This window comes from Dipodomys merriami, unplaced genomic scaffold (assembly GCF_024711535.1).
Source record: "Dipodomys merriami isolate MVZ:Mamm:240054 unplaced genomic scaffold, mDipMer1.0.p SCAF_854, whole genome shotgun sequence".
In the NCBI taxonomy this organism is placed as follows: domain Eukaryota; kingdom Metazoa; phylum Chordata; class Mammalia; order Rodentia; family Heteromyidae; genus Dipodomys; species Dipodomys merriami.
In genome coordinates this window covers 200,777-212,500 of record NW_027206462.1, presented here as the reverse complement: position 1 = coordinate 212,500, position 11,724 = coordinate 200,777, and the positions used below count along the sequence as shown (strand labels likewise).

The following is an 11,724-nucleotide window of genomic DNA, read 5'->3' as shown; positions in this document are numbered from 1 at the left end:
CTCGTGCGTCGATGAAGAACGCAGCTAGCTGCGAGAATTAATGTGAATTGCAGGACACATTGATCATCGACACTTCGAACGCACTTGCGGCCCCGGGTTCCTCCCGGGGCTACGCCTGTCTGAGCGTCGCCTGACGATCAATCGCCCCCCGGGGGTTGCCTTGCCCCGCGGGGTGGCGCGGCTGGGGGTCTCCCTTCGCAGGGCCCCCTTTGCCGGGGCCCTCCGTCCCCCTAAGTTCAGACTTTGGCGGTCGTCGCTTCGCGGTCCCGTTCTGGCTTTTAGAGCGAGCAAGCGAGCGAGCGAGCGGTCATCCCGGGGGGGTTGGTATCCGCGCAGAGACGAGCCCGCGGCCGGGTCTTGTCTGTCCCGGCCCCCCGCTGTGTTCCGCGGTGCCCGAACCGGGGGATGACGTTTTCGCGCCGGGCGCTCGAGTCGGGTCTCAGGGCGGCCCCGTGCCGCGGCCGCCGGCCGCGAGCGAGCGCGTCGCGGGCTCCCGTGCCCCGCGGACTCGCACGCCGAGGCGGACGGTCCCGCGGGACGCCGCGGTCGTGCCGTCCGCCAGACGCGCGCGTCTTCCGCGGGGAGGGTTCCCCGCGCGCCGCCCGCGTTGCCGTGCCGGCCCCGGGTCCCGCCCGCGTCCGTCCCCTCTCGCGCCGGCTCGTGTCGCACCCCCGCCGTCCCCCGGACGGTCGTCGGGCCGCGGGGCCTTCCCCGTGCCGCGGGGGCGTGGCTTTCCCCCATTGCCGCCGCCGCCGCCGCCGCCTCCCTCGTGCGACGAGAGCCCGCCCTCCCGCTGCCTTCCTTCCTCCCAGACGCGACCTCAAATCAGATGTGGCGACCCGCTGAATCACAAAGAAACTTGTGGGACACAGCAAAAGCAGTCCTGAGGGGCAAATTTATTGCCCTCAGTGCCCACATCAAGAGAATGGAGACAGACCAAGTAAATAATCTCATGTTGCAATTAAAATAGCTAGAAAAACAGGAAAAAATGGGACCTAAAGCTACTAGAAGAAGCCAGATAACCAAATTAAAAGCAGAGATTAACCAATTAGAAAATCAGAAAACCATAACCAAAATAAACCAAACAAAAAGCTGGTTCTTTGAGAAAATAAACAAAATTGATGGCCCATTGGCTAGACTAATTAAAAAAAGAAGAGAGGAAACCCATATTAATAGGATTAGGGATGCCACGGGAAATATCACCACACGTACCCAAGATATCCAAACAATTCTAACAGACTACTTTCAAAAGCTATACTCTCTAAAGGAAGAAAATCGGGCAGAAATGGATGCATTTTTAGAGAAATACAAGTTGCCTAAACTGAGCAAAGAAGAAGTTAACCAATTAAATAAGCCAATATCCTATAATGAGATACAGGAAGCTATCAAAAGTCTTCCAACAAAAAAAAGCCCAGGACCAGATGGATTCACAGCAGAATTCTATAAGACCTTTAAACAAGAACTAATACCCATACTCCTCAAGCTCTTCAGAGAAACAGAGAAGGAAGGAGCTATCCCAAACTCATTCTACGAAGCCAATATCACACTCATCCCCAAACCAGGCAAAGACCCAACCAAAAAGGAGAATTACAGGCCAATCTCCTTGATGAACACAGATGCAAAGATCCTTAACAAGATTCTAGGTAACAGAATCCAGAAACACATAAAAAACATAATTCACTATGACCAGGTAGGCTTCATCCCAGAGACACAGGGATGGTTTAACCTACGTAAGTCAATAAATGTAATCCAACATATCAACAGAGCCAAGGTCAAGAATCACATGATTATCGCTACAGATGCAGAAAAGGCCTTTGACAAAATTCAACATTCATTCATGCTAAAAGCTCTGGAGAAAATAGGAATAGAAGGAACATTTCTAAAAACAATAAAAGCCATTTATGACAGACCAATAGCCAATATTATACTTAATGGGGAAAAGCTACAACCAATTCTCCTAAAATCAGGAACAAGGCAAGGATGCCCACTGTCTCCACTCCTCTTCAATATAGTCCTAGAACCCTTAGCCAGGGCAATAAGGCAAGAAAAAGACATTAAAGGGATCCGCATAGGAAAAGAAGTTAAACTATCCCTTTTTGCAGACGACATGATACTATACCTCCACGATCCCAAAAACTCCATCCCCAAACTCTTAGAAATCATAAATCACTTTGGCAAAATAGCAGGATACAAAATAAACCCACAAAAATCAGTTGCCTTCCTATACACTGATAATGTACAGGAAGAGAGGGAAATAAAGGGAGCAACCCCATTCACAATAACCTCCCGAAAAATAAAATATTTAGGAATTAACCTAACCAAAGATGTAAAAGAACTATTTAATGAGAACTATAAAAAGTTAAAGAAATTGCAGAAGACACTAGGAAATGGAAAGACCTCCCATGCTCCTGGATAGGCCGACTTAATATAGTAAAGATGGTAATACTTCCAAAACTAATATACAAATTCAACGCAATTCCTATTAAAATCCCAATGACGTACATCTCTGAAATACAGAAAACAGTCCAAAAATTCATATGGAACAACAAAAGACCTAGAATAGCCAAAACAATTCTAGGGGATAAAGACAATATGGGAGGGCTATCCATGCCGAACTTCAAACTCTACTACAGAGCTATAATAACAAAGACAGCATGGTACTGGCACAAAAACAGACCCGAAGACCAATGGAACACAATAGAAGATCCAGAAATAAATCCACAGGCCTACAGCCAGCTGATATTCGACAAAGGAGCCAAAGACATACAATGGAAGAAACACAGCCTCTTCAACCGCTGGTGCTGGGAAAACTGGGCAGCCACATGCAGAAAACTAAAAGTGGACCCCAGCCTATCACCATGCACCAACATCAACTCAAAATGGATTAAAGACCTTAACATTAAACCTGAATCTCTGAAACTACTGCAGGACAGAGTAGGAGAGACACTCGAACTAATAGGCACAGGAAGGAACTTCCTGAACAGAGTCCCAGGGTCACAACCAATTGGAGAGACTCGACAAATGGGACTACCTTAAAATAAAAAGCTTCTGCACAGATAAAGCTATTGCAACCAAGCTAGAAAGACAACCAACTAATTGGGAAAAAATATTTACCAGCAATATATCAGACAAGGGGTTAACATCCTGTATATACAGGGAACTCAAGAAACGAATCCCTCCCAAACCCAACAAACCAATTACTAAATGGGCAAGGGAACTAAAGAGGGACTTCTCAAATGAAGAAATGAAAATGGCAAAGAAACACATGAGGAAATGTTCATCATCCCCGGTGGTAATGTTAAGGTCTTTAATCCATTTTGAGACCCGGAAACACAACAAATCAAAGAAAGGTTGGACAAATGGGATTGCATACGGTTGCTGAGCTTCTGCAGGGCAAATGACATAGCTAGCAAGATCAATAAAAAGCCCTCCGATTGGCAGAAGATCTTTACTAGCCATACAACGGACAAGGGTCTCATATCTAAAATATACTTGGAACTCAAAAAATTAAACCCCCCAACAACAAATCCTCAAAGAAACAACTGCCCAATAAATAAGTGGGTGAAAGACTAAAAGAGAAGCTTCTCTGAAGAAGAAAGAAGGATGGCCAATAGACACATGAAGAAATGTTCAACATCCCTAGCCATAAAAGAAATGCAAATCAAAACAACATTGAGATATCTATCACCTCACTCCAGTTAGAACAGCAAAAATCAAGAACTCTAACATCAACAGATGCTGGAGGGGATGTGGACAGAAAGGAACCTTACTTCATTGTTGGTGGGAATGTAAACTTGTTCAACCACTTTGGAAAGCAGTATGGAGGTTCTTCAAAAGACTTCACATAGATCTCCCCTATGATCCAGCAATCTCATTTTTGCGCATTTACCCAAATGTCTACAAACAAGACCACACTAAAGCTACCAGCACAACTATGTTTATTGCAGCATTATTTACCATAGCTAAGATATGGAACCAACCCAGATGCCCCTCAGTAGATGAATGGATCAAGAAAATGTGGTATATTCACACAATGGAATTCTATGCCTCCATCAGAAAGAATGACATTTCCCCATTTGTTAGGAAATGGAAAGGCTTGGAAAAAATTATATTAAGTGAAGTAAGCCAGGCCCAAAGAAACATAGGTCCCATGGTTTCCCTTATTTGCAATATCTAGTATAGGTATGAGTCAAGCGGAAAAGGTCAGATAATATGATGTTAGGAAAACGAACCCTTAAATATGTATTTTAATGTTTTCGTTTCTTTCATGCATGTGTTTCTAACGCATTTATAAGATTATTTCTTTGTTGCTTTGTATGTCCCTCTCCCACAGTGTAACCCCCGCTAACACTATATTTGATGTCAGTATAACATGTGGAGGAGATGGGGACAAACAAGTCGTTTAAGGATTCAGGTGGACCTGTTGCAACAATGAGAAGTACAAAATGTCATGTCAAAACCAGCTTTACAATGTCGGTGTGGGGGGGGGAGGGGGGTATGATTGGGTGGGGGGAGGGGGGAGGCTGGGAAGGGAGGTGAAGGGTAAACAAAAGAGGAGGCTGCAATGCTTGGTAAGAAATGTATGCATTATCCTGCCCATGTAATTGTAACCCCTCTGTACAGTATGTTCTCAAATAAAATAATATAAAATTAAAAAAAAAAGTTGTCATCTTGGTAAATTGTCCTGAGCTATTGTCTAAATAGTCTTAAAAAAAAAAACAGTGGGGTCACAGCCTTCCAAGCCTATGCAATGTATCCTTAACCAGTCTGTGTAGGAATTTGCAGCCCAGCAAGTGGTGTGACAGTCCCTTGGAGCCACTGAAAGACCCTGCTGCTGCTGCTGCTGCTGCTGCTGCACACCCTAATGGGTAAAGTTCAACGACAGACTGACAATCACCGAGAGGAAATCTACATCATCATCCAGACCACCTCCATCGTGGTAAAAGTAGATTGAACTCCTGCCTGATTCCATCACCTGAGACGGCTTCCAGGTTGAAAGCTGCTAAAACTAATATCTTGTGGGACATTCTTTTGGTGATATCCAATAACCTTGTCTACTCCCACAGTGGATATTGGGGGCAAGGCTATCATTGGCTTGCCTTAGGCACTTCAGGCTCACAGCCTAGTTTGGCTCTGGTATGGTAATAACCTGCTTCCTCCTTGGTGACTTTTAAAGATAAAGGAGATATTTTTTTAATCAATGGAGGTAGTAAGAGGAATGAGACCCAGCCCTAATCTTAGCCTTAAAATCTAGCAAGCTTTTCATCCCACTGGTACCTTGAGCCTTTCTGAGATAACTTGGTTCTACAGGTCAAAGGGAAAATGAGCAGTTTTAAACTCTAGCCATAAAGAAGCTCAAGAAATTGTAAAGAAGAGGAGGGTAGTAAAGAAAGCCTTAGGAAATTAATTTGGGAAAAATTGGTATCCTCTGGATAAGAAATGAATTAAAAAGTAAGGATTGTCTTAAAATGTTTGTAAAGAAGACAAACCTCAGAAAGCTTAAGTATGTAGCAAATGGTATGAGTATGTTTTAAAATTGGAGCTTATGAGTACAACTGGTATAAAATTGTTAGCTGTGATATACGGAGTCAGGATTGGTGGAAGAAAATGTAAGGGCCTTTGGTACTGTTAATTTTGTTGCTCACAATCAGACTTTGTAGCCTGGTGTCCTTTGTAAAAGAGAGGATCAGCACAGTCCATCTATTAGTTCTGAGGTCCCAACGCCAAACTGCAAATATAGAAGACTGTGCCAATTAGGGGACCATGATTGGTCCCCGATGCTCTAGAAGAGGAGGGAATGAAGAGCCAAAGTAACTCCAATTTGAGATTAACCCCACCATCTTGTACTAGGCTGCCCTCAGAGTAACCCCAAGAGAGAGAGAGAGAAAAAAACAGATTGCCACCAAGCCTGCCCACCCTTAAGAAAGCAGAACAGTTGCCCAAGTGTTCCAGGAACAGAATATACCAATAGTTCAGAAAAAGGGCAGTGCGGTTAGGGTGGACTCAAACCAATTATATAACTGCTTGTGTGGAAATTCCCTAAACTTGTTTGTTCAATACTATGAAAGCTGTGCTGATTTTGTGCTTAGAGACTCTTACCATCACCAGTTACCGAGTGCACGGCGGACCAAGCTTGACCTTGCAAATAAACGACTCTTTTGCTGTTCACATTGGTCGTGGTCTCTGGTGGTCTTTCAGGGGTCCCAAGTCCGTACAACATGGCTTGATACAAAATGTCTCTGCCCAGAGAATTAAATGATTACATTTATCGCTAAAAAGATTTAGTGTCGTTATTAACATCTAACACATGCTGTTTTTATTTAAAACTCTCATTCTTCCTTCCTTCCTTCCTTCCTTCCTTCCATCCTTTCTTCCTTCCTTCCTTCCTTCCTTCCTTCCTTCCTTCCTTCCTTCCTTCCTTCCTTCCTTCCTTCCTTTCTTTCTCTCTCTCTTTCTCTCTCTCTTTCTTTCTTTCTTTCTTTCTTTCTTTCTTTCTTTCTTTCTTTCTTCCTTCCTTCCTTCCTTCCTTCCTTTCTTTCTTTCTTTCTTTCTTTCTTTCTTTCTTTGTTTCTTTCTTTGTTTCTTTCTTTGTTTCTTTGTTTCTTTCTTTCTTTCTTTCTTTCTTTCTTTCTTTCTTTCTTTCTTTCTTTCTTTCTTTCTTTCTTTCTTTCTTTCTTTCTTTCTATCCCTTTCTTCCTTCCCTCCCTCCTGCCTTCCTTCCTTCCCTCCCTCCTTCCTTCCTTCCTTCCCTTCTCTCCTCCTCCCTCTCTACATTCTTTTCTTTCTCTTTATATCCGTTTCTTTCCTCTTTTAGGAAATGAGTATGAATTTAGATTTATTTTTTGCTGAACAAGTTTTCTACCAATAGAACAATCTTTTTTCAATTTAGTTACTTTGCTCATAGGTTATCAATTTTCCTGAGGGCTGAGCAGAGGCTAAGTTCCTCACCTCTGTCTGCCAAGAAGCTGGGATCACAAACGCATTCCAATATGCCAGGATTTAGGATAACATGAGAATTATTATTACTTTCCTTGCACACTGGTTCTAAGCTGTGATCCTCTCAAATTCTATCCGTTTAGTTCGTAATGTGATCTACAATAGCTTGCCCTCAATATAAATTGTCTAAATGAATGACTGAAGGCAATTTCATTTTAATTTTTTTGGCATTCCAGGGCCTATTATAATTTTATTTCTAGACAATTTTTGTGTATACGTATACATAAGCTTTATTTTTTTTATTGTAAAGATACTATACAGAGGGTTACAGTTACATGAGTGAGGTAATGAGTACACTTCCTCTTGAACATTGTTACCCCCTCCATTGTTTTCCCCCTACCATGCCCTCCCTCCCTCGGTTCCCCGAGGTTCTTTTTTTTTTTTTTTTTGATTGTGATTAAGTGATTACATAATTTCCGGAAATTCACAGTATTGTGGAATAATGATGCTCATTTAAAGTCACAAGTTCATTCTAACTTTCCTGGAGCAAATTGTCTATCACAGTCTGTAATACATAACGGTGCTCACGTGTTATATACCATATATGTGATCAGCAGCATGGAGATATTTGGTAGTGGTTCAACCAGATGAGTGGGAGTTCTTTGTTTCTTAAGTCCTATTAGTTTTGTCATATCACCTAACATTTTGGATTTAGCATCCACTTATCAGGGAGACCATGTACTGTTTGTCTCTTCATTCTTGGCTTACCTCGCTCAACATGATTCCTGCTAGCTCCATCCATTTCCCTGCAAATGCCATTATTTTGTCATTTCCAATGCCTGCATAATATTCCATTGTGTATAGATACCACAATTTTTGGATCCACTCATCTATGGTGGGGCATCTAGGTTGTTTCCATATCCTAGCTATTGCGAACAGTGCTGCAATAAACATGGGGGTGCATGTGTCCTTGTATATTGGTTCCTGTTGTTCAGGGTAGATGCCTAGAAGTGGTATGACTGGGTCGTAAGGGAGGTCAATCTTTAGCTTTCTAAGGACCCTCCAGACTGCTTTCCAAAGTGGTTGTATGAGTGTACATTCCCACCAGCAGTGTAATAGCGTTCCTCGTTCTCCACATCCCCTCCAGCATTTGTGGTTGGCTGATTTGTGAATGTGGGACATTCTGACTGGGGTAAGGTGGTATCTCAGGGTTGTCTTTATTTGCATTTCCTTCACCACCGGGGATGATGAACATTTCCTCATGTGTTTCTTTGCCATTTTCATATCTTCATTTGAAAAGTCCCTCTTTAGTTCCCTTGCCCATTTAGTAATTGGTTTGTTGGGTTTGGGAGGGATTCGTTTCTTGAGTTCCCTGTATATACAGGATGTTAACCCCTTGTCTGATATATTGCTGGTAAATATTTTTTCCCAATTAGTTGGTTGTCTTTCTAGCTTGGTTGCGATAGCTTTATATGTGCAGAAGCTTTTTATTTTAAGGTAGTCCCATTTGTCGAGTCTCTCTCCAACTTGTTGTGACCCTGGGACTCTGTTCAGGAAGTTCCTTCCTGTGCCTATTAGTTCAAGTGTCTCTCCTACTCTGTCCTGCAGTAGTTTCAGAGATTCAGGTTTAATGTTAAGGTCTTTAATCCATTTTGAGTTGATGTTGGTGCATGGTGATAGGCTGGGGTCCACTTTTAGTTTTCTGCATGTGGCTGCCCAGTTTTCCCAGCACCAGCGGTTGAAGAGGCTGTGTTTCTTCCATTTTATGTCTTTGGCTCCTTTGTCGAATATCAGCTGGCTGTAGGCCTGTGGATTTATTTCTGGATCTTCTATTGTGTTCCATTGGTCTTCAGGTCTGTTTTTGTGCCAGTACCACTATGTCTTTGTTATTAAAGCTCTGTAGTAGAGTTTGAAGTTCGGCATGAATAGCCCTCCCATATTGTCTTTATCCCCTAGAATTGTTTTGGCTATTCTAGGTCTTTTGTTGTTCCATATGAATTTTTGGACTGTTTTCTGTATTTCAGTGATGTACGTCATTGGGATTTTAATAGGAATTGCGTTGAATTTGTATATTAGTTTTGGAAGTATTACCAACTTTACTATATTAAGTCGGCCTATCCAGGAGCATGGGAGGTCTTTCCATTTCCTAGTGTCTTCTGCAATTTCTTTAACTTTTTATAGTTCTCATTAAATAGTTCTTTTACATCTTTGGTTAGGTTAATTCCTAAATATTTTATTTTTCGGGAGGTTATTGTGAATGGGGTTGCTCCCTTTATTTCCCTCTCTTCCTGTACATTATCAGTGTATAGGAAGGCAACTGATTTTTGTGGGTTTATTTTGTATCCTGCTATTTTGCCGAAGTGATTTATGATTTCTAAGAGTTTGGGGATGGAGTTTTTGGGATCGTGGAAGTATAGTATCATGTCGTCTGCAAAAAGGGATAGTTTAACTTCTTCTTTCCCTATGCGGATCCCTTTAATGTCTTTTTCTTGCCTTATTGCCCTGGCTAAGGGTCCTAGGTCTATATTGAAGAGGAGTGGAGACAGTGGGCATCCTTGCCTTGTTCCTGATTTCATGAGAATTGGTTGTAGCTTTTCCCCATTAAGTATAATATTGGCTATTGGTCTGTCATAAATGGCTTTTATTGTTTTTAGAAATGTTCCTTCTATTCTTATTTTCTCCAGAGCTTTTAGCATGAATGAATGTTGAATTTTGTCAAAGGCCTTTTCTGCATCTGTAGCGATAATCATGTGATTCTTGACCCTGGCTCTGTTGATATGTTGGATTACATTTATTGACTTACGTGTGTTAAACCATCCCTGTGTCTCTGGGATGAAGCCTACCTGGTCATAGTGAATTATTTTTTTTTATGTGTTTCTGGATTCTGTTAGCTAGAATCTTGTTAAGGATCTTTGCATCTGTGTTCATCAAGGAGATTGGCCTGTAATTCTCCTTTTTGGTTGGGTCTTTGCCTGGTTTGGGGATGAGTGTGATATTGGCTTCGTAGAATGAGTTTGGGATAGCTCCTTCCTTCTCTGTTTCTCTGAAGAGCTTGAGGAGTATGGGTTTTAGTTCTTGTTTAAAGGTCTTATAGAATTCTGCTGTGAATCCATCTGGTCCTGGGCTTTTTTTTGTTGGAAGACTTTTGATAGCTTCCTGTATCTCATTATAGGATATTGGCTTATTTAATTGGTTAACTTCTTCTTTGCTCAGTTTGGGCAACTTGTATTTCTCTAAAAATGCATCCATTTCTGCCCGATTTTCTTCCTTTAGAGAGTATAGCTTTTGAAAGTAGTCTGTTAGAATTGTTTGGATATCTTGGGTACGTGTGGTGATGTTTCCCGTGGCATCCCTAATCCTATTAATATGGGTTTCCTCTCTTCTTTTTTTAATTAATCTAGCCAATGGGCCATCAATTTAGTTTATTTTCTCAAAGAACCAGCTTTTTGTTTGGTTTATTTTGGTTATGGTTTTCTGATTTTCTAATTGGTTAATCTCTGCTTTTAATTTGGTTATCTGGCTTCTTCTAATAGCTTTAGGTCCCATTTTTTCTTGTTTTTCTAGCTGTTTTAATTGCAACATGAGATAATTTACTTGGTCTGTCTCCATTCTCTTGATGTGGGCACTGAGGGCAATAAATTTGCCCCTCAGGACTGCTTTTGCTGTGTCCCACAAGTTTCTTTGTGAGGTGTTTTCATTTCCATTGAGTTGTAGGAAATGCTTTATTTCTTCTCTGATCTCTTCTGTTATCCAGGCATTGTTAAGGAGTGTGCTGTTCAATTTCTACGTATTAGAGTAATTTCTGCGGTATGCTTTGTTATTGAGAGCTCGCTTGATTCCACTGTGGTCAGATAGGATACAGGGGATTATGTATTTGCTTAAGTTCCTTGCATGAACTATGATATGGTCTATTTTGGAGAAAGTTCCGTGAGCTGCTGAGAAGAATGTGTACTGTGTTGTTTTAGGGTGAAATACTCGGTAGATGTCAGTTAATTCCGCTTGAAGTATGGCCTCTCTTAATTCGGTAGCTTCTTTGCCAATCCTCTGGTTGGTAGACCTGTCCTTTGGTGAGAGTGGTGTGTTAAAGTCTCCTAGTATTATCGTATTGGGATCTATTTTATTCTGTAAGTTTGAGAGCATTTGTTTGACATATCTGGGTGCACCAATATTTGGGGCATATAAGTTGATGATGGTTATATCCTCCTCTTGGATTGTTCCCTTTATTAATATGTAGTGTCCGTCCTTGTCTTTCTGTACTGATTTTAATGAAAAGTTTATTTTGTCAGATATCAGGATAGCTAAACCTGCTTTCTTACTGGGGGCGTTTGATTGGTAGATCCTTTTCCACCCCTTCACTCTGAGTTTGTTTGTATGTTTGGCTGAGAGGTGGGTCTCCTGAAGGCAACAGATGGATGGGTCTTGTTTTCTGATCCAGTCCTCAGTTCGTTTTCTTTGAATTGGCGAATTCAGCCCATTTATATTAAGAGAAAGTATAGAGAGATGCATTGTTGTCCCTGCCATTCCGTTTTCCTAAGTTTTTCCTTTTTCCTTTCCTCCTGTGCTTGCTCAGTTAGACTATGAGTAACGCCTGTTTGGGGCAGGCCCCAGTTCCTGGCTGCTTTCTTCAGGTTGTGTCCCCCCTCTTAGAATTCTTTGTAATGCTGGCTTAATGTTTATGTATTCATTTAGTTTTTCTTTGCTATTAAAAGTTTTCAGTTCTCCATCAAATGTGAATGCTAGCTTTGCCGTGTAGATCAGTCTGGGTTGGCAGTTATTGGCTCTCAGGGC

At 41.8% G+C, this 11,724-nt stretch overlaps 1 non-coding gene across 1 annotated transcript in view; it reads left to right on the top strand.

The window, feature by feature from the left end:
- Window positions 1-129, top strand: part of LOC138820286 (5.8S ribosomal RNA) — a 153-nt gene extending 24 nt beyond the window's left edge. The window contains exon 1 of the ribosomal RNA XR_011369815.1: window positions 1-129. This exon is cut by the window's left edge and continues 24 nt beyond it. This is a non-coding gene — a ribosomal RNA (5.8S ribosomal RNA).
- Window positions 130-11,724: the final 11,595 nt, after the last annotated feature.